This window comes from Orcinus orca, chromosome 3, assembly GCF_937001465.1.
Source record: "Orcinus orca chromosome 3, mOrcOrc1.1, whole genome shotgun sequence".
In the NCBI taxonomy this organism is placed as follows: Eukaryota; Metazoa; Chordata; class Mammalia; order Artiodactyla; family Delphinidae; genus Orcinus; species Orcinus orca.
The window spans coordinates 32972954-33000944 of NC_064561.1; the positions used below are offsets into that span (position 1 = coordinate 32972954).

Genomic DNA, 27991 nt, shown 5'->3' on the forward strand with positions numbered 1-27991 from the left:
GGAATTGCAGTTTAATGGGTATAGAGTTTGAGTTTTGCAAGGTGAAAAAAGGTCTGGAGGTTGGCTGCATAACAATGTATAGGTAATAAATACTACTAAATTATATATTTAAAAATAATTAAGATACAATTTGTCCCTGGTATAAAGCTTCAAAACTCTTGGAATTTCTTGAATGATACGAGTGTTTTTTTACGCTAATGAGATGGACTGTGCTGGGCCCTGTAGATAGCACTGGTTGCCAGAAAAAAAGTCGCATTACTATAGTGCTGAAACATTCCTGGGACTGGAGATTGAGTTCAAACATGTGATCAATAATTTAACCAATTGTGCTTACGTAATGAAACAAATAAAAACCCTGGACACTGTGGCTTTGGAACATTCTGGCTGGTGAATATACCCATATACCAGGAATATGGTGCATCCTGACTCCACTGGGCCACAAGCTCCTGTGCTTCGGACCCTTACAGATCTTGTTCTATTTATCTCTTCATCTGGTTGTTCATTTGTATCCCTCACAATCAAAGTATAACTGTAAGTATAGTGCTTTCCTCAGTTCTGTGACTAGCAATTATGGAAACTAAGGGAGTTGTGGAAAGTCACAAATTTCTAGTCAGCCAGGCAGAAGTAGGGGTAGACTAAGGAACCCACCTGTGGCTGGCATCTAAAATAAAAATCTTCTCAATGGGGAACTTGTTCTTTAACTTGTGGAATCTGGTGATAACTGTGGGTAGTTACTATCAGAAATGGGTCAAATTGCAGAACACCCAATCAGTGTTAGAACCCTGGTATTGGAACAAAATATCTATGAAAAATCTAGAGTAAATGTCTTTGTAATGGTGAAAGTTTAAAAACATTTCCTTTTGAAACAAGGACAAAACATAACTCACTAATTCTACTGAACATGGTCTAAATTGAGTAGTCAGCATGAAAGAAGAAAAAAATATGAGTATGGATTATAAAGACACAATAGACTCATTATTCCATAGACAATAAAAACATATAGACAGAAAATTCAAAATAAAATATAAGTTATTATGATTAAAGGCTGCAAAATAGCCTATACAAAACCAATATACAAGAATCAATTGCACTGTTTTTGACAACAAAAATATCAACATTTATTACATATCTACAAAACTGAGTAGAAAGACATACCATGTTCATGAATTAGAAGACTCAGTGTTATATAGATGTCAAATTTCCACAATCTTTTTATAAATTCTAAAGAATTCAACTTAAAATATCACAAGAATTTTTTTTTAAGAAATTGAAAATCTGATTCTAAAATTTACATAGAAGTCATGGTAGGCAGAATTCTAAAGATATTTCCCCAACTTTTCCTGCTCTAATTCCTAGAACTGGAAATATACTGAGATATCATGCCTGTAATTACTTTACATGGCAAAAAGCATTTTGCCTATGTAATTAAGGTTACTAATCAATTGACTTCAACTCAATCAAAAAGGTGAATGTAACCTAATCACATGTGACATTTTAAAAGTGGAAATTTTTTTTCTGGCTGGTAGTACAAGAGGAATGCAGAGATTTGAAGCAGGGGTGAACCGACATATTGTTCCTGACTTGAAATCAGAGAGGTTCATGTGGAAAGGATCTGGTAACAGTTGCTATGAGCTAATATCAACCCCCAGACCACAACCAGCAAAGAAATTGGAACCTGAGTCATATAACCACAAGGAAGTGATTTCTAGCAACAGTAAATACGAGCATAGAAGCAAATCTCCCCCCAGGGACTACAGGTAAGAACTGAGCCTGGCTGAGCCCTTGATTTCAATCTTAAGCAGGAAACCCAGTCATGCCATGCTGGACTTCTGAACTATAGAAATGTGAGCCAATAAATGGGTACTGTTTTAAGCCAATAACTTCATATACAACAAGGTAAACCTAATTTAAAGCAATAGTTCAAAACTCTGTAAGATACTTCAGAATAAAAAGAATAAAGTGACACTGGACTATCTCTACCAGAAATCAAGATAATTATAAAGCTATAATCATTAATAGAGTGTGATCAGGCTACAAATAGAGCTAAAGAGAATTCTTAGAAACTGACACTTCGATATTTTGAATCTGCTTTATATTCCACGTGGTTTTGTATATCACTGGGGAAGGAGGATCTACTCAATAAATAGCACAGGAACTCTTGTTTATTCATACTGGGGGAAAAAAAGAAATTAGATCTAATCTTCTTGATATACAGAGAAATCAACCCTAGATAAATAAAAATTCTAAATGTTAAAAGTCAAAACTGTAAATCTTTACAAAGATGTAGGAGAATACCTTTATGACCTCAGAGAAGGAAAGAAGTTCTCAAACAAAATCCACAGAACACCATAAAAAAATATATAAAGCAACCATGGTAAAACAACAACAGTGCATAAAATGTAGCTACCACAACTAAACTGTATATTCCTCAAAATGTTTCTTAAAGGAAAAGAAATAAAGCTATAAATGTTGGAATGTATTTGCAAAGTATAACTGAAAAACTATTTGTATTCAAAAAAAGAAATTTCAAAATCAGTATGAAAAACACTCAGCAAAATCAATATTTTTTTTTAAAATAACAAATATCTTAAAGAAGGAAAACAATAAATGACAAAAATTAGATTACTCGACTGTAATAAAGAAGAGCAAAATTAAAATGAAAACAATGTTGTTTTCATGCTTAAAACGTTTGCTTAGGCTTCGAAATTGAGAGATCACAAAAAGTGATTATCTAAATTTCGTTATTATAATATTATTATAATATTTGAGCTTTATATTTACTGATTTTCTGCCTATTATATTCACAAAAATTAAGAAATATGGCAATATCAAGTACTGGTCAGGCTGTCGGTCAACACGAACACTTAATATAAATACTGCAGATAAGAATAAAAACTGATACCATTACTTTAAAAAAATAATTGAACATTATCTTGAAAATCTCGAGACTCATACTGTAAGGCCAGCAATCCCATCATAAAAATACGTCCATGCACCTTTTGCAGCTGACTCCCCATACAACTTATTTTGCAACATCACCTCTCTCTTTTCCTTCCAAAACTTTAAACACAAATATCTTCTCTCCGCCTTTGCTCATGTTTTTCCTCAGCTCTTCTTTGCTCTTATTTTTTTCTTTACTTTTCTCCTGTTTCTCTATATGCAAATCCTATATATGCTTTAGAAAAGCTCATAAAGGAAATGTTCATTTATTTATTCTTCCATTCATTCAAAAAATATTTACTGAGGAGCCACTATGTGCCAAGTATTTAAAGCCCAGCAGTACACTAGATAAGCATGCCTCTACCCTTGTGCTTCCTATTTTTCAAAAGGTGACTAGGTAGTTGGTGTGGAGACAGACAATAAACAAGCAAATGAAGTAAATTCAGATTGTTCTGAGAAAGAAAAGTAAACAGGATGAGTTGACCTGATAAAAAATAATTGTGGAAGTAGAAATCTGTATTAAATATATGTCCTGAGGAGCATCTCTTTCCTTAATATACTGAATTTCAAGTGTGTATGTATACATATGTATGTGTGCAGGTGTGTATGTGCACATATATACACACACAAGTATGCATGTGCACACAACACATTTATCTCCTATTCATGACTCTGTGTTTCTATATATCACAGTCCATGTTTGATTCATTACTTTATCATCCTCAGTATCCAAGTACCTTACTATGACATTAACAGAGCATGAATAAATGCTACCAGCTCAATAAAGGCTGCAGTCATCAACAGCTAAATACCTTTCTCTTGCATTGCCAAGGTTGTACTGCTTCAGGTAAGCTTGGGCTGAAGCTCCTCTGCCTTCTCCGCCATCCTCTATCCTGCACAGAAGCCTGATCCCCCTGTGTTCCTCTCTGTTGACTGGTATGGAGGACATGGACACTTTTCTGAAGAAATCTCTGTGACACCTACACAGACCTTGAGAATCTGAAGGCGGGTTATACATCAAGGTTGGGACCAGCAACTTCCAATCAGTGTAAATATAAAGAGAAAACATCTTACATTGTTTATACTACTTTGTCAAACAATAGAAAAATTGAAAAATGCTCAGGGTAAAAATAATTAAAATTTTTCTCATAAAGACAATCTTTGGCTCTAAATAATTCTCTGAATTTCTAATCATTTACATAGGAAATAGTCTTATATTTTAAAACCAGTACTGTGTTTTCTACAAGATTGTCAAGCTCTTGTTACGTGGTAGTAAAACTGTTTTTCAGAAGGTTGATACTAATTTACGTACACACCAGTTGTCCATGAGCCTGCCTATGTTTCTCCAAAAAAAACACAGGGAGGATTTCATCTCTTAAAATTTTTTCTGTGTTGGAAAAACAAAAAAGGGCTCCTTTATGCTTTTTTTTTTTTAATTTCCTTTCCCTTATATTATGACTGAAGTTGAGCTATTTTCATATGCTCATTATTCTTTTGCAGTTCTTATACTTTGAAATCTCTTTACCATTGTTGACCATTAAAAAAAAAAGACTTTAGTGTTTTTAAAATTCTTTAATGTCTGCATTTTGGAAAAGTATTTCCTCAGTTTGTTATTTATCATTTAATTTTTCTAATAATGACTTTTTGATGTATAAACGTTTGTAAATTTTAATTCAAGTATATTGATCTTACCCTTGGTGTTTGTTGATTTCATAATTTAAAAGTTTGTTTATGCTTAGAAGTCTACAGATCACAAAAATTATCCAAATTGTCATTTCATTATTATAAGATTTTAGTTTTACATTTACCCTAAATTGACTTTCCATTAATTTATCATTTTACCTTCTATGTTTCCCTGTTGAATATATTTTGGTATATGATGTACAATGAGGATCTACATTACTGTCCCCTCCTAAAGATAGCCAATATTTTAACTCCATTTATTAAGTAAACCTTTTGCAAATGGTTTGTGACCTTTTCTTAATTATATATATATTGAATTCATATACATGTACCCACACATATGTTCCTGTGTTTTCTATTCAGTCCCATTTATCTGTCTGCATATTATTGTGTGTACTGCTGTTTCATGTATTGTGTCTTTATAATATGTTCCAGTACTTATACTATGTTTCAATATGCTTAAAATGTATTTAAAAACACATTTTAAAGCATGTTTAGAGCCTCCTAAGTTATATTTCTCTTTCATGCTATGTTGGTTATTTTTTAGTGACTGATTTTGAAGAGTTGGTATTTTTGAAGAGTTGGTATTTTAGATAATTTTGTCTTTTTTTTTTAATTCTCTCTTCAACTAATTCACCCATTTATTTATTATCACTAGGAATTACAAGTATTTTTTAAACCTTTTGACAAATTTTAAAATAATAATGATTGTTAAGGTACTATAAAATAACGTAATAGCCCTAAAAATAAATCTTTAGCAAAGAATCACTAAATTAAACTTTATTCTTCTCTTATAAAACAATTTAATACTTGACTTATGTATCTACACCCATAAACAGGTCACTTGAAGCCTATGGTAAGTCTAGTAGTACCCTGGCATTCATACCCAGCATGTTTTTAAAACCACTAATATGCTACTCTCCAATATTTTTCCAATATAATGATTGTCTATAGGTGTGAAGGGAGGATTAAACAAAACTGAATGCTGATTAAATATTATGGGACCACAATTATGGGAAAAGAGTCATTGTTTCATACTTAGACCATTCCTAGGAACTGTGGAGAATCAAGTGGGAAAAGCTGTGGGCAGCGAATGAAACTAAGGAAAAGGAACTGGGAAAGATAGGAAAATGACAGAGGAGCAGAAAGGAATTGTAGATATAGGTGGGCATAGTAAATGAACAGACGAGATGTCACCCCAATACTATCTGTGTCTTTCACAACTTCAGACATCCATGCCCATCCAAGGAGGGGGAGAGGATTGGAAAATCAAACATAGTACATTGTTTATGTAGATGTTTTATTCTAACAAGGAGTGCTTCATTTAAATATAATTCTGCTTGCTTTGTGCAAAACTGAAACTGATACATTTGTAAAGGTTTCTTTGTACTGTTTCTAATCTATAATTTAACAGATTTGTTCCACCAGAACAAATATTTGCTGAATGTTATAGAAATGGTTTTGAAAAGTATAATGTCAGCAAGATCGCCTCTGAACACAACAGTTGAAAAAGGCAGCACCTGTATGCTAAAATACACAGATCCACCCACAAAATGGGCAATGTTTCAGAGACAGTTAGTGCAGAAGCCACTCTTGTATTCTTATAAACACTGTTCTTTTTTCTGTCCTTAAGACATGTCCTCAAACTCTTCCTCATATTCTGCACAGCAAGGGGCATTAATCACACAAGTCTACGTGCCCATTTGTCCAGAATTGTTGCCTATGATCCATCCTTTGAATAACTTATACTTCTGACCTTTCTGATCAATAAGATGAACGATAAAGGCAAAGGCCTGTGGTTTGTATCTTCGTAGAAGTTGCCATCTCCTCTGAGTAGTTAAAATAAATAATTCCTTTAGTGTTATTCATTGCCTCCTGTAAGCGATATTTGTATGTGTGTGGGAGCGAGATGTACTGCATCTTCTTACCTTTGATGTTTGGTCTTGTTTTGGGGCTGCTCTTTTGACAAGCTTTCAAAAGCCCCCTACTATGAATGTCAAATTAAGTACCCTTATGAATATGCATGAACATAAACCTCATGTACTCATTTTGGTGGCTACTCACTGTGCTGGATTGCCCTGGAAGCCATTCCAAATGGTTTTGATTTTGCATTTGAGATTCTTAATGGTGGTAATTATCTGTTGCAGCCATGCAGTACCAAATATGATGCGTGTTAGAGATACTTTAAAAAATAATAATAAAAACGACTAAAGATGCTAATTCCCACATTTTAGTTCCTACAGGGCAATTAGCCCCTAGTAATGATGTTTATATTTATATGCAAATGTTTCAGGACAAATGAATCTTAACAGAGACTTCATATCTATACCATTGGGAGATGAGAGTATTCCATCTGTCTGTAGAAAATGCCTGCCATTAGCTCTACATGTAGCCTATTTCTGTAATAGAAACTATTTAATCTTAAGTAATTCCTTCTTCATTTTGTGTTATTTTTCCTTCCTTCTGTTCTTTTATTAAGACTCTTAACTAGTACAGTATGTGCGGCTCTTCAGGGCCTACACAGAGGTGCCCTGCCACATTTTCTTCTGAGTATCATCTGTTGTTTGAATTATCACCTAATGTCCTCGCCATTCCTCATTTTGAGATACTAACTGAGTAACCAAAGCAGGTTGCTCAAGAGGCACTTACCCGTTAATATCCTCTGTTGTAGGGATTGCTACAACATGAAAAGACAGAAATGTAATGAAGAAGTAAAGTTCTGCACTATAGCTGAGCTTTTGACTAGCTTCTGGCCTGTTTTCATGTGGAAACTGAAACTTACCGACTTGTCATGAACTACCTGTATAATCAGTCAGGGAACAGGCTCAGTCTACAGCCAACCTCATACTGCAAGGCTCGCTCTACTCCAAGACAATCTCTTAATACAGAAGGTCCCTTAAAAACGAATCATTCTTTTTCTGTACTCCCTTTGTTTTCTCCAGACATTTTAAACTATCAATTGGCAATTCAGTTACTTATCTAATGTCATTTGATATACTGCTTGCTTAGCTTAGATATGTTCTTTTGCAGAGGAATAAAGTGATAGCCATTATTTCATTTAGGAAGTATTGTTGTTCCATGCTTTTAAAGGCCAGCAAAGAGTAGTTTATTTTTAGCTATCAGAAATGGAGTCTCTGAATCCATGACTACATAAAACAAAAATTATTAACTGAATCTAGAATTCGAGAGGTCTACCCAATACTGTGAAAACTTAAGATTTCAAATTTTGTTTGGAGAAACAACAAAAAAGAAAAAGAATCAAAGACCAGTATAGTAAGAAAATTGTGTCATATTTATACCACTTCCATAGCAGAAATTCCTTTAAGAATAGTAATATGTGAAGGCAAGGGTAGAATCTGGTGAACCTACTAAACATAACCAAGTTCAGGTCTATGGTAATTACCCACAACTTTCCATAGTAAAAGATGCACTCACCTGACAACTGTGTATATATATTTCCCTTTTAACCTAGAGTAAACAAGAAAGAAGCCACCCCAGAATTTCTAAATAAGAACTAAATTGACACATATAGCAACAGGTTTCAAAACACAGATGATCCTTGTCACTCACAGTCAAAATCTTGAATAAAGGAGTCTGGGAAAGGGAGAAATTCAGCATCCTGCCAGTGGAAAACTTCATTAGAATATCTTGAGATTTATCTGTCACTCTGACAGGATAATTTGATTTTAAATTCCATCACTGCTAGCCCTAATTTTTAAAATTATATTGAAAAAAAAGTGACTTCTTTTTCTCCCATACAATGAATAATAGGATAATATAAATCAAAATCAAGGGTGCCATTAATCAGACATTACAGGAAAAATACCTGAAAAATTTTAGGGTTTCAGGGAAGTAGGAAAGTTTCCCTCCCTCACTCCCACCCACCCATCATGGAACCAGAGTAAAGATCAGTTAAAATAAATTCTTTATGAAGTTTAATTTAGAGCATCCAAAGTTTTCTCATCAGTGTAGAATTTTAATTCTTTCTCAGAAAGTCTGGTTTCTTTCAAAAGAGCAGCACTTATTCAACCCCATGCTGAGCCCACTTAGGACAGTATTATCATAATTCATTTCTGAATGAGAGTTTTTCAGACAGTAGACAAAAAACACAGCAAAATGTCATGAACATGCTCTTACTTTTAGGTGTTCCAGTTAGCACCTAAAATCATATAAATCTTATAAAACTCCAATCTCTTCTCTTTCCCTTTCTCAATAAAGGGACATACAAACAATTCAATGCCAGTGATGGATGAAAGTAAAACCACTTTCAGAAGCTGATCTACTTGAAGATCACTGCCTGCTCTTTCAGTTATCGTTCTGTAGAGCACCTCAGAATTCAGGTATTCTCAGGCCCACAGTGATAATCAAACAACTCATTAAAAAGAACAGAATTATATCCTGACCAAAATGGAAAGAGTGCCATATCTTGAGAATTGCTTTTTACATTTCTGGTGACATACTTCATGAACTTGCCAAATATTAAAATTTCTAAAGAATGAGGACTTAATGTCAACCTGCTTGTCAGGGAATAGGGTTTGTGAGCAGTAGAATTTTTTAATATGAAGTTGAGAAGTCAGAGGTGCCTCTCTTTTTGCCTCTTCATTTAGCAGAATCAACTCTGACAGGCTCACCTTCCACAGAGCTCTCTGTTGTAACATTTACTTTCTCTTTAGGGAGCTATGCTTCTCATGCCTGGACATGCCACTATTTAAGTTTCTCCCTGCCACATTTCTGCTTTTGGGTAAACAAATGAAGAGACAAATTGATTCTGTTATTTAGTATACATCATTGTGGCTTCTTGGGAAATAGACCAAGTACGAACTTGGTTGAACTCCCTTCATTGAAACTTAGAACCAAATGATTCATATAATTTAATATTTGTACACTTTGGGACATCCTGGTTCTACTTTTTGAGACATCAAGATATTTTTTTTAAAATTAGTGTATTCACATTTTTCAAAAAGTGATCACACTTTCTACTTGGTAACCTAGGCAGATACAGTTTTTTGATAAAGTTTTTCAATATTTAACATGTATGTGCATTCATACACTTACCTGTATATGTATATACTCGTGTGTGCATTGTATAAAATCTCAAAGTGACAATAGCTCCACCACCAAACTATGAATTGAGGAAATTTGAATGAGAAATGTAAATTAATTTGCTTCCCATTTATCTAGGAAAATCCAACAAAAATTATTTTAAATGATGGTTTTGTACACTGTACAGATTTTAGAAGCTTTAGGAAGAGCACTTACCTAACAAAGTTGAGATTCTTCTCCCATACCTGTGCTCACTCAGGACACATGCCCAATTCTTCATAAGCAGTGTAGCTGTAGTTTTAATAGCAACTTCCCACCTGTTGCAAATTTAAAATTGGGATTATTTTTTAATACAGAAGAAAAATCATTTTGTTCAAGAAAAGTAATATAAAAATTGCATTAAGATATATACTCTCAAATGCCCTCATCAAAGATGCCCAGCTCTTGATTTCAGGAGCAAACTCCTCAAAGATTTCACCTTCACCCTGAACAAAGCTGTGACAAGCCAGTCAAGGTCCACTGAATCCAATTAGAGCAGTTTTCTGGGAAAGGAACTGTGATTCTTGACAATATTAGGGCAAAATACTGCAAGCTGTTTTAACATGAAGGAGGGCAGTGGTAGCTACAATCATCTTTAGTCTGTGGCTTAAAACTGTGTCGTCAAGCCATGACAGGCACAGAACATTTGTCAAGCTCTACGGGAACCAGCCATTGGCTGTTCTGTCCTACAAGGCTATAGTTTGTTTATATTCTGTTGCATAAAATTAGGAGAGTGTTTAGAGGCTAGAAAAATCCAGAACAGTGGACAGAGAAGTCACTGTTGTCTGTATAACTTAAGAGGGGGTGATGTTCTGTGAATCTTATGAAAAAGGACTTACAAGATTTACCAACTCAGAGAAATGTTACCCACTTCTTCCTTATCCATCAACTCTTCAAGAAACCCTGACAAACCCATTTCTTACATGTCGCCTTGTTTGTCCCTCTTATTGCACATTTCCTGCCATTTCCCCCATTATTGGACTTTGCACTGCAGTAAAATCCTTCTATGTATTCAGCCTTACCTAGGCCTCCCTCCAGTTCACACTACACTCTGTCAGAAGCACCTTCCTCAAACACAAATATAAAACATGCCAACCTCTGACTTCTTTCACATCAATAGTTCTTCATTCTGAGATCCTTCAGGAAAAATAAAATATCCTTCACGATCTGACTTTTGCCTATTCTGCAGATTCATCTTTCGAGTGTCTCTACCCTTTCCCAATTTATTTTGAGTTCCCGCAATACCAAACTTCATATAGTCTACAAACACACACTGCCTATATGGTTCATTCTGTCTTTTAATCCACCTAGAAGAGTTCTACCTGTTCTTCTAAGTCCTGCTTTGAGATGTTATCTTCTCACAGGCCTTCCCTGCTTTACTTCCTGAAAGGGTTAATCACCCTCTCCTCTAAGATACCTCTATAGCTGTCTGTTAGTGTACTTTCTGTTTACATGTCAATCATCTCCCCTTGAACATGAGTCTTTTGGTCTAAGTCCCATATATCATTAATCTTCAGTTCTGAAGTGCTTAGCATAGTGCCTGATCTATTAAGGAGAAGTGTATATTCGACTGAGTATCCAGATGTTTTATTTCCTTTTTCATATAGTAATGAAGATAAAAATTTCTCAAGTTGATATTGGGCATCCCCAATGCTTAAAGACCTTTTGAAGTCAAATCCAAATGTGCGGCAGTAGGTGGCTGATGAGATCCTAGTATTTTGCTTCTGTGATTGCACACAGTAGGTTTCCAAGTGATGGATTGTATTGCCTCACCTTCATTATACTGTAGTCCCCCCAAAATGCTCAGAATACTCTCAAAAGGGAGTTTCGTGTTCTCTAAAGTGCCTTAAAAAAAGAGTTATTGGAGTGTAAGTCCTCAGTTTTACTTGAATTCCTGCCATTCAACAAATAGGTTGTCAATTATGCACATGGCCTAATGGACCATGATTAATTGACTGCCATGGATGATACTTTCAAAAATTCATGTGAATTTAAAAGAAAAAAAGAAACAGGAAGAAAGGAAGGAAGAAAGAAAGAAAAAAAATTATTCCTGAAAATCCAGTGGCCACCCATCTATACATAGGTAAGCTCAGTGTATAAATTTTGTCTTCCCTGGATTTAATCTCCACAGGTACTACTGGATAGATATTTGTTCCCATCAGGTTAATATTTTCACAGCTAATATTTGGTAAATAAAATCAATGAAACATCTGTGCTGGGTTTTGTTTGTCAATGTTAAAGGGGGCCGAATGGAGTGAATCACATAATTATACCAATCCCTCACTTGCTATCACATGCTGGACATGAAGCTCTAATATCAATATAAACTGCATTTGATCAACATGCAGGAGGAAAGCAAAGGCACTCTCAGCTTTTTCTAATGTTCTTTTCTACCTTTCGAAATTGAGTGGCTTTGTATAATCCTCCTGAAACTTCACACCTCACACCACTTCAAAGCCCAATGCTCACACATGGTAGCATTAGAGGAAGGATTATTAAAGACCCCCATTGGAACTGTGGCCTATTCATTTTCTGTGTAAACCATGGGGTTTCTGTGCAGACAGTGATGTGCCAACACAAACTCAGACAGCTGCTGTACTAAAGCTGCTCCTAGTGCAGGTGGGGAAACAGCTTGTGATATTAACAAGACTAGATCCTTCTCGTGGCTTTCTATAGCCTTTATTTAAAATACAGAAAAATGCTTTCAAAGACTTATTTATAACTGTATCAAGCACAGATTGCACCAACATTATGCTGCAATGAGCACATGTGTTATTCATACTGATATTAAGTATTTTTCTTTTTTGAAATAGCCATAAAGAAAAAAAAAAAAAATGTTTCCTGCGGATGATTTCAGATAGGAGTTACTAAAACCATATCAGCAAAGCTAGCTTGGTTGAAAATAGCTTTTTTGGAATTTTAAAAAATCATGAAAACAAACAAACAGAAAGATTCAGTGTAAACAGTGAAATTGAGACACAAGGAACCAATTTTTTTTAGACAAAGGTTTTACAGATATCACAGCTGTCACATGCATTTTTTTCTCCTTCATATAAAGACCATAAGTAAATTCAATTAGATATTCCACATCACTAGAGAATTGTATTATAATTTTTCTAACTCCTCAATAACCCTTAACAGAGTTCTTAATATTAAAAACATATTCATTTTTTCCCTGATGTCTTATTAAGCTCCTACTCTGTGTCACAGTTCTGTTAAGTGTTAGGACCAATGTAAAACTATCAAAGCTATGTGTTGGCTTTAAAGAGCATTTACCTATTTAGGAAGACACAAATGTTCATTATGTGTCGATGAGAATTAAAAGTGGCAATAATAATAAGTAGTTATGGGCCAAACAATGCAGACTCAGCCAGTTAATAGTTATGCAATTTTCAGAAATGTACTTAACGTCTCTGGCCTCAGTATATTTATCTTTAAAATGAGGGTCAAAATATTACCTATCTTATCAGGTTTTTCTGAGAAATAAAGGAGGTATTATAAGCAAAGCACTTAAAAATGATTAGCCACATAATAAGCACTCAGGAAATAGGAGTTGTTATTTTTCTATGGTTAATTTATAGGAATCGCAGTTATTTGGGCAAGATACTGACTAAGGAACTAACCAGAAGAAAATTATTTTTTGCACTCAGAGCATTGGAAGTAGTTGATGTAATAATTGAAGAAAAGACATCTCAAGTATGGGGACAATACTGAGCAAAGTTATCAAACTATGAATGAGTAAAAGTTGTGTTTTATAAAGTGATAGAGTCATAGGAGATATAGTTGTAACAGAGGAATGAACATGTAGAAAATCTGGATGCTACATTGGTAAATGGATATCAAAGAGAGACACAAATGAATAGAGTGAAGGACAAAATTCAGATGACTTCCTACCTAGTACTCAATCATTTTCACCTTTGAATAATTTTTACATTATTTCTTGAAATTTCAAAATTTTACCGAAGTTATGATTTCATTTGACATTCCAAATATATTCACTCGCATATCAAAACTGTAAGTTGTCCACTTTGTTCCACTGTATCCACATATTCACATTGCTTTTAGTCTGTTGAATTTCCATAATATTCCCATTTTCCTACTACTTGACTTTTATTTCTTTTTCTTAAAAAAAATGCATTTAAAATGTGGCCGTTCCAAGCAACTCAAATGTCTATCTTAGCATGAACGTGCACACGCATGCATGCACACACATGCTCTTTCTCCCTCCCCTTCTCTCTCTCTCTCTCTCTCTCTCTCTCTCAGGTTTAACTTTGAAGGGAACTCTGCTTTACTTTTGGGTCTTTATTGGTTTTAGAGTCTTGGGCAGTCATTTATTCTCTTTGAGGATCAGTTTTCTTAATTATACAAAAATTAAAAATAATGCTTCTTTATTAGCAAAAGACAGTGAAGATAACAAGTAACAAACAGACTAAACCCATGAAATTAGTATAAAGTATGAAATAAATATTGTTATTATTTTAGAATCCTTAATATTGTTGCTTTAAAAAAAATCTTTAGGAAAATTCTTTCAGTATACCCATATTAGTCAAAAATAATTGTTGAAATAGTTTTTAAATGGTTAGCTAAACCAACCACAATTATACGCTTAGAGAAGACTAATCTTATCATTGGGAAATATCAACACACTATTCTTCTTAAAAATAAACGAGAAATAATTAATTGTTTCAAACATTTTTGTTTGTTTCAATACTAGAACCAAGTACTTTCAAGGTGAAAAAAAATTAGTTTAAAAATTACAATAGGATTATATTAGTTGCATTTTAACATTGGATTAAAGTAATAATCAAAATAATAATTTTAAATATTATTGATAGAAAATTTTAAAATAAAAAATACCTACATGGAATTACCAATACTTTATATTTTACTTTATTACATTTGTTTTTATCAAATTATTTTACTATCAAAACTGACTGTAAATATCAGAACCCAAAATAAAGGTTTTTACTTTAAATTTTAGACACCATATTGTGGCATGTCACTTATGCAAAATCATATTATATTTTACAATATAAGATGTGACACATATTATGTAGGTAAGGATAAACTTAAATAGAGATGACTCTACTACTTTCTAGACATGAAATATTGAGTGGTGGAATGCTTCCCTAGAGAATAAATATTATTTGAATAACACAACTAATAAAATAACTTTAAAAAATAGACTTTAGGTCTTCAAATCTTACAGTAAACAATGCAGTCAAACGACAAAGAAACCAATTTTTATTACTTATTTCGTACTGAGGAATAAAGGGCTCAGTTGTTGGGTTTTTTTTTTTTCCCACATAAGTTAAATAATTTCACACAAAATATTTAATGAAATATGCTTCACTTGAAAAATAAAAGTAAACTGGAGCGCTATAAAATTAAGAAAAAGTTTAAAATATTTGCAAAGTTTTGGGTGTTCCTGAATTATCATAAAATTCTGGAAAGATAGACAAGGAAAGATTTAATGATTGAGTTAGAATAATTAGGCACCACATTTATTGATTTCTATTTTTTCTATCATATGAACTTACATCATGTGCATTATTATCAATAATAAAGTTATTTTACCATGTGGTACTACACAAGTAAATAGAGCAATGAAAAGTCACTGTGCAACTATTGAAGATTTCAAAGACTGCTAGTATTGCATGCTATTTGTAGAGTAAGGGAAACAGACACTTTTGTACAGTACTGATGAAGTCTAAATTGATATAGCCTTTAAAATGCACTTATAAACCAGCATTCCAAGTCTGTTAATTTCACCAATGGAAATACTCAAATATATAGACATATACAAGGATGTTCAAGAATGTTTACAGAAGTATTATTTAAAATGACCAACGCTTTAGAAACACTCAAATGCCAATCAATAAGAAATGTGTTAAAAATTTCCCCATACAGGGAATGTCATACAACCATGTAAATTCCATGCCTGTGGAATCTAAAAAAAAAAAAAAAAAAAGGTACAAATGAACTTGTTTACAAAACAGAAACAGAATCACAGACGTAGAAAACAAACTTATGGTTACCAGGGGTGAAAGGGATGGGGGAGGGATGAACTGGGAGATTGGGATTGACATACACACACTACTATGTATAAGATAACTAATAAGAACCTACTGTACAGCACAGGGAACTCTACTCAATACTCTAATGACTTATATGGGAAAAGAATCTAAAAAAGAATGGATATATGCATATGTATATTTGATTCACTTTGCTGTATACCTGAAACTAACACAACATTGTAAATCAACTATACTCCAATAAAAAATTTTAAAAAATAATAATTTCATGCCCAAGATGTACTGTTCGGAAAAAAGAAAGTTACAGAGAAGCATAATTATACATTTTTCAAAGAACTAGGAGGAAAGTACATAGCAAATGTTTAATCTTTTGCTTGTGCGTTTAGATCTAAAACTAATGAAGAGGGAAGAAGAATGAAAATAATAAAATTATTGTCTAGCAGGGTGTTATACTCAATCTCTTAGAAAAGGGAGAAGAGATAGTTAATGATAAAACAATAACAAACTAACCCTCCTCCCCATCATCCCTGGTTTGCCTTTCCCTTTTCAGCCTATAAGTAACCTAATATAAAATATAAGAATCGTATTACATAACAAATTAATTCAGAACATGACAGGAAGGGCAGACAAGTGGCTGTTTTAGAAACGAATAGACTTCATGAAGTATTTAATAAGTATTGATCCTGATTTCACCAGGGGGTAAGCTACTCTCTGCTACTAAGTTAAGCACTTTTGAAAGCTGCATCCACTGTGAGGTCAGCAGTTCACCTAATACCCAGTCATGACCAATTGGCTCAACACACTGCATGAAATCAAGGCGGGGCTCCTCCGAAATTCTCCCTCATTGAATGTGGACCCCACTAGGGAATAAAGAGGATCATATTTTTGAATATTGCACATAGGGTCATCACTGACACTGACTGAAGAATGGTGTGGAAAATAAACCTATAATTTGCTGCTGCCATCAATAGGCAAAAAGAAGGATATTTTCTGCAGCTGTTTTAAAATCCTGAAAAAGCCATTTAATTCATTTCATAAAACTCTATTCCATCCTGGGTTTTTTTCCTTTTTTTTTTTTTTCTTTCTCTTTCTCTTTTCCCTCTTCCTCTCTTCTCTCTCTTCTTCTTTCTCTCTCTCTATTTTTAGTTTTTATTACAACATCACAGAAACTAGCTGGAGTCTACGAGAGATCTTAGGAGTAACGCTACTTCTTCTGAATTTTTAAACTGTGTGCTTATAAGTCAGTCTTTTTGGGCCTTGCTTTTCCATCTGGTCTTTGAAGCTCATCAGACTCAAAAGCTAACTGAACAGGAAATGAACAGGAAAAAGGTGATTTAATACCCTATGTTGAAAATGTTTCATGAAAGAATTAGCTAATGTATTAGCAGCTTTATAGTCTAACTCTTCTTTCACTTTCTCCTTCATTCTGGGTTTCCAGATTGGCATATCTAACAGAAAACTTGAGACTTGAAAACCATTTTTAAATTGAAGAGAGTGAAAGATTTTTTTTTTTTTTTAATGCTATAGAAAATGTAACTACTGCCTGGAAGCAGTCCTTAGTCTTCTAAAAGGCCATGTCTTCATTTCATCATGTGCTTCCCAGCAGATCAGAATAAATGGTACTTACCCCTATGATTTCATGCATTTTGTAGCTGTATGGGATATTCTCTGAAAACCTGATACTTTATTAAGATTGTACAGATTTTTTTTTAAGTAAAACCTGTACTAATATAGGAGGGTATAAATGTAATGATATGATGAGCAATTTTACTACAATTACCTCAACTGATAGAGTTCAAATTTGGGTTAATCTGCCTAATGTCTCAAATGCAGATTGGTCACAGTTCTAATCATCATCTCCATTTTTTATGTGGTCAAGATGAGGAACAGAAATAACCTGGAATTTTCAAGTAGCAGACCTAGGAAAAGAGCTCCTTTTTCTCAGTCTCTATCCAATGCTTTCTGTGCCTGAAATGACTATTGAACACCAAATTACTTTGCTTAATTTTAAGTTTATAATGGAGCTAAGAAATTATGTATTCAAAAGAATCTTAAATTCTGAAATGTCCTCAAGCAATGATATTGTCCACATTATGCCACTTATTCTTTTATTTGGGGTTATGATTTCCTTTGAAAGCAATCCCTTTTCTAGGTATAGCTTAGCAGTTAAAATGGCATAGCTCTCAGAGGGTCAACACACATTTCACTTATGAATGCTGTCTTTCTATGCTAACAGTTTCCTAATGACTTGCATAAAATTTTTTTTTGAAGTATAAGTAAAACCTGTGCATATATTTAAATTTTCCTTCTAGTTCTGGTTAACAGAATCCTTTTACCCTCACTCAACCATCAGTTATCCCTTTAAGAGTCTGATAAAAATTTTGGTAAATTTTCAAAATTATATAGTGATGAAAAACATTGAAAAGAAGTAAGGAATTTAATCCAGCTGCCACAGGCAGGCATTGTGTAAGCAAACAAATAAATTATTCTCCTCACATTTATGTACACAGTTACAGTGTTCCCACTAAAAATCTCAAAAGATATTTTCCAGCAATGTAGCAAATATATTATATATATATGTATATATATATATTTTTAAAAATATATTTGATATATACAGAATAATAACAAGGGAAGGTTATCAAATACTAATTTTGAGGGAAAGGCACTAAATTTATCATATAAAAATTAAGGCTGTGAAAAACTAGCAGAAATATTGGCATTTTTATCTGCAAAACAGAATAAAAATCAGAATTTTATCTCTAATAGAAAATTTAAAATATAGAAGTAAACACAAAAGAGAAGAAAGGATTATATACAACTGACCAGGGACAACTTATTTTTTGTCAGATGAATTACATCTATACCCCTCACCAAATAACAAAATTAATTTTAGATCAGTTTAAAACTTTCCATGGTAATTATTAGATAATGAGAAATGAATAGGTGCTGAGAAGAGAAAATGAGGAGTTGAGGTAGGAACTTAAGCAGCAGAGGTGTTTTTGCCTGTAACATCATGAAAGAAGAGCCAAGGAGGGGAGGCAGCTCTTTGGATCTCTAACTTTGAATCTCTTGGAGAGATAGAGACAAAAGCATGGGTGTAACAGTGGATTTGAGCTGAGATAAGGAGTCCAGCTATATATGAACTTCTGATAGACATTAAGCACAAATAAATTTGAGGTCATCATAAAGGATGTTACATTGCCCTATGTAATGGAGGGAAATTAAACTACCCTAAACAGAGGGTAATTTAAATATGTTTACACCAAGTATTTTCCATTTTGTTAAGGCACAAGAGAGAAGAGAGTTACCAAATATTCCAGGATATAAAATGTTTTTCCAAAAGTTTTCCCTTAATTATAGTCTTCTTCTATTCATCTCCCTCCAAAAATCTCATATATTAAGGGGTATAATAACAATTATTATAATATTTTGAACAACAAAACACAATGCCCAGATGACACATTGGCCTAAAATAATGTCAATAAATGAAACGTCTCGATACACTTAGATGTCATCTGATAGGGCTGGTTTAAAGAAAAAGAGCCAGATATATTTATTTAACCCAGAGTTGGTAATTTTTTTTTAAAAGAAAGTGATCTCACAATTGCAAAGCTATATACTGGTATCAATCCTTTTAGGGGCTAGATATATCAATGTGTAATATATCAACTGGCTATACTTAACTATTTAGGGATCATGAAAATAAACCTCCAGGACAAAACAAGAAGCAAAGAAACAAACAAAAGAACAACTAACACCAGTCCATATATTTTACAAATGTGTCTCATAATAAAACTTTTACAAAATTGTGCCTCATACACAATTTTGTACAAAATTTTACAAATTGTGCCTCATAATAATAAAACTTATAGGAATAGCAGCATATATGGATTAAAAAGTATATCTATCTTAAAGAACATGGCCAGCAGTAAAAATGAGGTGCTTAGGAAGTACCTAGATGGAAAAAAAAATGTGGCTTTGGTGATGATAAAAGACAGTAATAGCATAGCTACAGGTAAAGTTTGTGAACTAGTACTTGAAGTAAGGGATAAATAAAGCCCATTATTTCCCAATTGATATATCTGATCATTTTATTTGAATGTAAGTAATTCCATGTACATAGTCACTTAATAAATTGATATTTTAAGTAGAGTTTTGACTACTTTTGCTACATTCCCAAGAGTTTGTATGTTCAAGTTGACTAGCACCCAAAATCAAACAGTGAGAATCAGTATAAAGTAAATTTGAGTGTTTGTCTGACATTGGAGGCCATTGCATCTTTCTAAAATTCGAGGTGAGAAAAGATAATTCAAAGATTATAAAATGTCAAAAGAATTGTGTGTATAAAATTAATTTATAGTGTAACAAATAACAAGAACTAACTGAAAGGGGAAGTAGGAGGCTTCAGATTTTGGTAGTATTTCAGTTCTTGATTTGGCTGCAAGTTAAACAGATGTCTATACTTTGTACAAGTAGATAAAGCTCTGTTGTTATGATTTGTGCATGGCTCAGTATTATGTTTTAGTTAATAATGGGGGACAAAGAGGATAGCTTTTCTGAAAATGATAGTAATAATGATATTAATACTACTGTATAATAATAGCACTATTAATAAAATTTTTAAGAAGCGAAAAAGCAGAGTCAATGGAAAATTGACACTATAATAGTAAATTAGGAATATCTATATTATATTCCTATAACTTGATAACTATGATAGTTAAGACCTCCTTGAAAAATAAGCAAAGGAAAAAATCCCAGAAGAGAATATATATTTGGAAGACCACAATATTGGATATTTTTTCACCTTTGAAATTGAAAAATACTGCAAATTAAACAGCAATGAATACCATTTATGATTTCCAAGTCAGAAAAAAAAGTTAATAATCATACCCAATATTGGCTAAGTTGGTTTGAAGGCAATAGGCAATATGCTCACATGATACATTTGGAGTAAATTACTCGAATATCACTGGAATATTATTCAACAAAACAATTATAGCTTTTAATCAGTGTTCCTAGCCCTTAGAATTTTTCTTGTGAAAATATTTCAAAATATACAATGATATTTACTAACATATTTATTCTAGCACTCCAGAGTTTGTCAAATACAAATCTCAAAAACAGAAAAGTACTTTAAGTTATAGCAACTAAAGAGGAAAACAAATATCGTATATTAACGCATATATGTGGAATCTACAAAAATGGTATAGATGAACCTATATGCAAAGCAGAAATAGAGACACAGATGTAGAGAACAAATATATATATGGACACCAAGGGGGGAAATGAGGGGTGGGATGAATTGGGAGATTGGGATTGTCATATATACACTACTATGTATAAAATAGATAACTAATGAGAACCTACTGTATAGCACAGGGAACTCTACTCAGTGCTCTGTGGTGAGCTAAATAGGAAGGAAATCCAAAAAAGAGGGGATATATGTATACGTATAGCTGATTCACTTTGCTGTACAGCAGAAACAGAACATTGTAAAGCAACTATACCCCAATAAAAAAAATAATAATAAATAATGAAAAGAGATATCAACAAAAGTAATAGGAAGCTACTGATATTATAAACACTATATGTTACATAAAATTATATATATGCATAGTTTTGTATTATATGTACAAAGATAATAAAGATTGTTTACTTTGTTAAAGTATAGAAGATTGGAATATTTAATTCCTTATTTGATTTCCAACAGTATTAGTACAGTGTTAAATTTTCCAACCACAACTTTAAAGATTTTTTTTACAAAAATTTACAAACAAAATGGGAAATATATGTTTTAGTGAGATGTGTTTTGGGGTTGGGTATTTTTTAATACAATATTTTATTCTATGTATTTTTTAGCAGCTTCTTTTATCACTTAACAATATGTCCGGAAAATACCTCCACTTCCTACATATGTATGTGTATAAGTATATAGCTTTTGTTTTAACCACAATATAAGTATTTCATAATACAGATTTACTATTATTCATTTGTTCAGTAAAATGGTTAGGGACACTAGGATTTTTTTTTTTTTTTTAATTCCTATTGCAAAACAATCCCATAATGAAAGTCTTTGTTTATGGCTCTTTATAAACAAATGCTTTCTAGGCTAGAAACCAAGAATTACATTGTTGGGTTATCAACGGTTTTAATGTTAACAGTAAACGTATATTGCACTTTCAAAGGCAGGACTCCCTTGAACAAAAAGAAAATTTACGTCCAACAAATTCATTCGTGTGTATGTGTGTGTGTGTATACATACAATCTGATGGGTGAATTAAAATCTCACTATTTTATTTATTTATTTATTTTTGGCGGTACGCGGGCCTGTCACTGCTGTGGCCTCTCCTGTTGCGGAGCACAGGCTCCGGACGCGCAGGCTCAGCGGCTGTGGCTCACGGGCCCAGCCGCTCCGCGGTATGTGGGATCCTCCCGGACCGGGGCACGAACCTGCGTCCCCTGCAGCGGCAGGCGGACTCTCAACCACTGTGCCACCAGGGAAGCCCAAAATCTCACTATTTTAATTTGCACTTCTCTGATTACTTATAACATATATGTGTATTTTTTATGTAAATTTCTCAATTGTATCTATTCTGTGCGTTTGAAAATCATTTTTTTTAATGTGGTAAAATGTACATAACATAAAATTTACTATTTTATCATTTTCAAGTGCACAGTTTGGTAGTGTAAAGTACATTTACATTATTGGCGATCATCACCACCATCTGCCTTTTTCACCTTTCCAAACTGTACCCATGAAACAAGAACTCTCCTTCCCCTCCTGCAACCACCGCAGCCCCTGACAACCACCATTCTACTTTCTACCTCTATGAATTTGACTACTCCAGATCCCTGAGTAGGAAAAACCTACAGTACTCCTGTGTTTCTCCTTTACTCTCACACTATGACCAAACTCACAGCGCTTCTAACACCAGGCATGGGTTTTCCCCCACTAAGTGATTCTCTGCACCACCAGCTGGGTATCCTACAATTTAACTCAATTCTGACACTATCTGATCCCACAAGTTAAGGATTCAGTCCTCCAAGACTGCTCCCACCCCACTATAGATGCCAATAGCAAGTCCAAGTTTTCACCTTTGTTTCTGATCTATTAGCCGTGAAGCTGACTTTCCACGACCCCCCGTACAGATTCAATTAATTTGCTAGACTGGCTCACCGAACTCAGGGAAACACTTACTTAAATTTACCAGTTTTTTAAAGGATTTGATAAAGGATACAGGTGAACATCCAGGTGGAGAAGATGCACAGAGTAAGATATTCAGGACGGGGCTCCATGGCCTCTCTGGGTGTAGCACTCTCCCAGAACTTCATTGTGTTCAGCCATCCTGAAACTCTCCAAACCCCACACTTTGGGGATTTTTATGTAGGCTTCACCAAGAAGGCATAATGGATCATTAACTCCATTTCCAGACCCTCTCCCCTCTCTGCCGAACAGGGAGGGCCTGAAAATTCCAAATTTCTAATCAGGGCTTGGTCTTTCTGGTGACAACCCCCTGTACAGGAGCCAACCTAGAGTCACCTCAGTAGAACAGAAGACACTCCTATCACCCAGGAGATTCAAAGGGATTTGGGAGCTCCATGTCACGAACTAGAGTCAAAGACCAAATATTAAAACAAAAGATGATCCTAGTGCTCTTATTGCTCAGGAAATTGCATGGTTTTTAGGATCTCTGTGCCAGGAACTGGGAGCAGAGACCAATATGTATATTTGCTATTATTTCAGACTATCTCACATAAGTGGAATCATACAATATTTGTCTTCTTTTGTTTGGCTTATTTTACTTAGCATCATGTCTTTAAGTTTCAACCATGTTGTAGCATGTGTCAGAATTTTCTTCCTTTTTTAATGCTGAATAATATTCCATTGTATGTATATATCACATTTTGCTTACCCATTCATCTGTTCATGGACACTTAGGTTGTTTCCTTCTTTCAACTATTGTGAATAATACTGCTATGAACATGTGGTATAAATAACTGTTCAAGTCCCTGTTTTCAGTTCTTTGGGGTATGTACCCAGAAGTAAAATTGCTGGATCATCTGACAATCTTATGTTTAATTTTTTGAGGGACTTCCAAAACATTTTTCACAGTGGCTACAGCATTTTGCATTTCCACCTGGAATGCATAAGGATTCCAATTTCTCCACATCCTAACCAAGACTTGCCATTTTCTGTTTTGCTTTTTTTGTTTGTTCTTTAATGCCTTTAAAAAAAAAAATAGCCATCTAAATAGGTGTGGAGTGGTATTGTTTTTGATTTGCATTTCCTTTATGATTAATGATGCTGAGTGTCTTTGTGTTCTTATTGACCATTAATATATCTTCTTTTGATAAATGTCTATTTGCCATTTTTTAATTTGCACTGGTTGTTATTATTGCTGTTGAATTATAAAGAGTTCTTTATATATTCTGGATATTAATCCCTCACCAGATATGATTTGCAAATATTTTCTCCCATTCTGTAGGTTGCCTTTTCACTTTATGATAGTGTCCTTTAACACAGTGAAGGTTTTAATTTTTAACTCCAATAAGTTTTCTTTAGTTGTCTGTGTTTCTGGTTTCATATCAAAGAAATCATTGCCAAATCTAATGTCATGAAGCTTTTCCTCTTTGTTTATTTCTAAGAGTTTATAGTTTTAACTCTTCAGATCTTTGATCCCTTTTGACTGAATTTTTGCAGGTGGTATAAAGGTAATGGCCCAGCTTTACTCTTTTGCATGTAAACACCCAGTTTTCCCAACACTACTTGTTGAAAGCACTGTCCTTTCCACATTAAATGGTCTTGGCACCCTTGTCGAAAATCATTTGACCATATATGTGAGGGCTTATTACTAGGCTCTCTATTTTATTCCAAAAGTCTGTATGTTTGCCTTTATACCAGTACCACACTGTTTTAATGTAGCTTTGTAGTTAAGTTTTGAAACCAGGAAGTGTGAGACCTCCAACTTTATTCTTCTTGAAAATTACACCTCATATTACATTTATGTGTATTATTAGATTATACACTTGGAGTCTTCAACCCTCTAGTTTTTAACACAGTGACTTGCACAGAGCCGATTCCTTATAGTGGTTGTCAGGTATCTGGCTACCCTAGTGACTTTCCTTCCCAATTTAACTTCAAAATTATATCCTAGTTCCACATCTCTTTCTCAGTACATTCTTTAATGAAATGTCTTAATTTCACATATTTTGTAGTTTGCAATTTTTTTCAGCTATCTAAAAGCACTGATTGCATTATTTCATGATGTAATGTTTGTTTTAAAAAAGTCGTTGACATCATGAACTAATGCTAATTTGTTATACTTGTATTTAATGTATCATCATCTATGGGGTGAATTAAATTGAATATTTCTATTGATATTAGAAAAAATTAAGGCTAAAAAACCATTAGGTTACAAAGTTAAAATCCCTGGCAGGGAAGAGTTAAAATATATAAGGCAAGGAAGAAGAGAATATTTTTAGCTGAGTTTTAAAGATAGTTAATGGGATGGAGAGTCCTGGAAGGCTGTTCTAGATGGCAGATGGCCGATGGCTACAGAGCCGTCCTGATACAGTCCTGGCTGTGACGTTAGTTGAGGGAGTTGGGACTGGAGGAGAAGGGAGAAGCTGTGAAAAAGTAGTGATTCCAGAGTTTGAAGTGGTTTCAAAAGAGTATCTGTGAAAGTTCTATAAAAGTCTATCATGCTATCAATAAAAAGCAAAATCCTCCTGATATATTCTCATATGGAGAATTATCAAAAAACAGGGTATTTTATACATTGTGTCAAAAGTGATAAAATATTAATAGACGACCTCATTGTATCCTTACTATGTTTGAGGTGCAGGGCTAACAACTTTCTAAGAATTTCCTTTTCAACTAGGAAATGGTGGAGGTGGACCCAGGTCTGTCTCAGTCTCTTGACCTCTCTCTTATGTCACCTCCCTCAGCTATTTGTGGACAGCGTGACAGAGAAAAGACCAAGGACTCTTCTCTGTATCCTTATTTACCACTTTTTTTTCTCATTTTTAAAGGTAATAGAAACAGATCATTCCTATTCGCCTCAAGAGTCTACATAGGGAACGTAAAGAAATAAGAATAAAAGGCAAAATAAACATTTGACTGTGTTTTAGGACAATGTAACAGAAAACATTTCTAGACTAACAGTTTTTTTTTTTTTTTTTGTCTTCAAGAACTCATATTTTGAAAAGGGAATTTTAGAGTAAGATTTTGTTATTGTATAGAACTAAAGAGCTAGGCTTTCTTTTTTATTCATAGTCTATTTTCAAATGACCTTTTTCTCTAAATACGAATACATCTACTTTAATATTAGGAAATTCAAGAGTAATGATCATTCTGGGGCTTTCCAGTGTTACTCTTATCATTTCTGATTCCCTCCTTTCCTAATTAGACAATAGTTTGTCTTGCTAGGTGTGTGTAACAGTCATCAGGAGCTGTCATTGTACAGGGCACCCTACTCACTGTTGTGGGAGTACAGATTCTAAGAATAATTCTTGACCCTATGATTGAGTTGAGAACATGAGATATAAAAGAAAGATAAATTGCTAAATGTATAGTGCAAATGATAAATGCTTTTAATCTCAAGTGGAAAAAATCACTATGGCTTTCTTCTCTCTGATGCCTAAAATTTTGAGAGGCTTCTCTTTGTATGTCTGTGTGTGTGTTTGTGTGTGTAAGCATTTTCGTGATAAATTATATATTTTTGCTAAGGAGTTGAGCAACTTTGTGCATTCAGCACTTACACGTAGGGCTTCCCTGATGGCGCAGTGGTTAAGAATCCGCCTGCCAATGCAGTGGACACGGTTTGAGCCCTGGGCTGGGAAGATCCCACATGCTGCGGAGCAACTAAGCTCGTGTGCCACAACTACTGAAGCCTGCTTGCCTAGAGCCCGTGCTCCGCAAAAAGAGAAGCCACCGCAATGAGAAGCTCACACATCACGACAAAGAGTCGCCCCCGCTCGCTGCAAATAGATAAAGCCTGTGTGCAGCAATGAAGACCCAACGCAGCCAAAAATAAAATAAATTAAAAAAAAATACTTACATGTAATTGACAATACTGGAAATTCTAAACAACATATATCTCAGAATGTGGACCTCTTTCTTTACTAAACTCTGTCATTTTTAGTTTTGGCTTTTCTTCCTTAAATTAGAATTTGGAAAATATTCTTAACCTTACTTTCTTAGAATAGACCAGATTTTGTCTACCTGCATATGACATGAAGATAAGAAATAAGATATAAGGTACATTTTAAAACAAGATACCTTTGAATAGGGAATGAAAATGTTTCTTTTCGATACTCACATTGCTTTATACTAAGCTTATTTTCAAGTGGATTGTCTCACTATGTGATATAATTATTAGCCATCATTTAGTGAGTTAAGTTCCATTATAGAATTTCTCTAGGGTCTGATGAGGCAGTATTCCTTTTTCTGCTTCATGACAGCCAAGACTGACATAGTGGAGGCCACTGCTTGATTAAAGTAAATGGCAGTCAGTGTGTATAAAATCTGGATGCCAGCATGAGTACTTTTGTGGGTATTTTAAAAATATAGCCCTTTGCCTCCAGACTTCTCTGGGGCCAGCAGCCGGCCGACCTGGGGCCCGGGGCCGCGGGCTCAACCGACTACCGTGAGCTCTGTGTCAAACCAGCAGTTTGCAGGTGGCCGGAGGAGGTGCAGGAGGACGCGGCCCGGGCGGCCGAGGAGCCGCAGCTGCTGTGCGGAGCCGGCATCTGTTAAGTGGTTCAACGTGCGCATGGGATTCGGCTTCCTGTCCGGGGTCACACTCGACCCCACCCTCACCCCGGCGGATGTCTTTGTGCACCAGAGTAAGCTGCACATGGAGGGCTTCCGGAGCCTGAAGGAGGGTGAGGCTGTAGAGTTCACCTTTAAGAAGTCTGCCAAGGGCCTGGAATCTATCCGAGTCACCGGCCCTGGTGGGGTGTCCTGCACTGGGAGTGAGAGGCGGCCCAAATGGAAGAACATGCAGAAACGCAGATCAAAGGGAGATAGGTGCTACAACTGTGGAGGTCTAGGCCATCATGCCAAGGAATGCAAACGGCCACCCCAGCCCAAAGAGTGCCACTTCTGCCAGAGCATCAACCATATGGTAGCCTCGCGTCCACTGAAGGCCCAGCAAGCTCCCAGCTCCCAGGGAAAGCCAGCCTACTTTCGGGAGGAGGAAGAAGACATCCATAGCCCTGCCATGCTCCCCGAGGCCCAGAATTGA

General features: G+C 34.5%; 1 pseudogene; it reads left to right on the forward strand.

The window, feature by feature from the left end:
• The first annotated feature begins 1536 nt into the window (after nt 1-1536).
• On the forward strand, nt 1537-27991 carry LOC101283662 (protein lin-28 homolog A-like; annotated as a pseudogene).